This window comes from Anneissia japonica, unplaced genomic scaffold (genome assembly GCF_011630105.1).
Source record: "Anneissia japonica isolate Jap-2015-1 unplaced genomic scaffold, ASM1163010v1 scaffold287584_len476085_cov161, whole genome shotgun sequence".
NCBI lineage: Eukaryota > Metazoa > Echinodermata > Crinoidea > Comatulida > Comatulidae > Anneissia > Anneissia japonica.
Window position 1 is genome coordinate 15055 of NW_022693058.1, and position 1997 is coordinate 17051.

Genomic DNA, 1997 nt, shown 5'->3' on the forward strand with positions numbered 1-1997 from the left:
CCTATACAGAGTCGTCTTACCATGGTCTTACCAATGAAGATATATCAAATAAAACTATAAAAAAAAAAAAATAGGCCTATAATTTGCATTAAAATAAAAATTTGTCTAAATAACAATTAAAAATTTGAATAGAAAATGTTCATAATCTAGCAACATCCAAGAAAATTAGATTTCAATTTACCGGTAGTAATGTATTATAAAATCCAAGCACTTTGTTTTTGAAAGATGAAAAAGAAGAATCTAATCGAATTGAAAAGGAAAATTATTCCAAATAGGCACCATTCGTTGAAAAACAGATTTATGAGGTTCGGTATTTAACATCGAGGGACAGATAACATGAATGAATCAGAAGAATGTCTGGTGAAGATTTAAAAATTTTGATTAATTCCGTAGTCATCAATAGAAATATCATACATTTCAATAAACTTTTATACAAAAATACAGAGATCTCTGATATCACGCCTAATAACGGCAACAAGTCAAGTCGCACGAAGCGTGCCTTATAATCATGGTCAGGATAGTGCGATATGAATTTAGTAGGACGTATTCGTATACCCTCAATACTCCTTATGTTTCTCTTTGATGTACTGCTTGAAACAGAATAATAATACTCAAGATTACTTCTTATTACTGATGAGAAGAGTGTTTTAGAAACTTTACATAGAGCATCATCCTATGGTACGCTTAATTATCCTAAGATTTTTATTGCATTTACCAATGATTATATTAACACGATCATTCCAATTGAGGGTAGATGATATATAAACTAATATAACCATGGAAGTATGGTATTATCATGGTATTATTGAGAAGGAGATCACTCGAAAAAGCTACGCTTCACGCGCTGCGGCAGCTTTGATCTTAGTTCATTTGCATAGCGCTGCGTGCGCGTAGCTTTTTCGAGTGATCTCCTTTCCCCGCCATCAAATTTTCAGCAGGTATAGTTTACCAAAAAAATTGAACATGGCGAAATGGAGAGCACCGTTAGCACCTGCGTGAGAACGCCCGATCGGTTAGCGCTAACCGTTAGCGGTATCCGGATACGCTAACGGTTAGCAAGCGCTATCGGTTAGCAAGTTGAGGGCGTTTCTATCTTGATAACGAAGAATAAATGATACCGTATAATATGCATCCAGAAAATTGAGGCGAGGGAGGGACTTTCACAGTTGGAGAGTCTATACCACCTCAGACCCACCATGGCTGGGGCTGAGGTAAGAAAGTTTATGAATATGGCACCTTTAGATGGCCGGAAATGGCACTTCAAATACAAAATTATGAATTTTCTTTTTATCTTCAGTTAAAAAATATTTTGACAAATTTAGTGGGGCCCCCGGGCCGGCAGCTCCCCCTCCCCCACACTCTTTATTCCACCACTGGATATAATATGATATGTCTTACAGTCGATTTCAGACACACATTAGGCCTATGCCGTTGCCCTTGTGGGGCTGAGATAAGAAAATATATTACCATGGCACATCTAGATGGCCGGAAATGACATTCACAGACTTCAAATTGTGAATATTTTCTTTTTATCTCCATTTTTTATTTATTTATTTATTTATTTTTGGACAAATTTGGTGGGGTCCCGGGCCTAGAGTGGGGCCCCGTCGGCCCAACGGGGCTCATTCTCTTTAATCATTATAATATTATGATATATGCCCTACAGTAAATTTCAGAGACACATTATGGTTTTATTTATCAACAAAGTCCTTTTGGTCAGGGTGGTAGAACACCTGAGAGTGTTTTTTTGTGGATGAAATATGGGTATATAGAACGACTAGGAAAAAGGTGTGATATCGAAATTCCAAAAGAGGAAACATGTTATAAAGATATCATGTTTTATTTCCTGTATTTCTTATGTAAAACCGGATTTAAACTTTCAAAACGTTTCTACAATGTGTATTTAGGCTTCATCAATACGGTATTGCGAATGCATCAATAGTCAATCAGTCAATTGATTGAATAACGCTTCTGTATCATCGGCACACCTTTTTAGT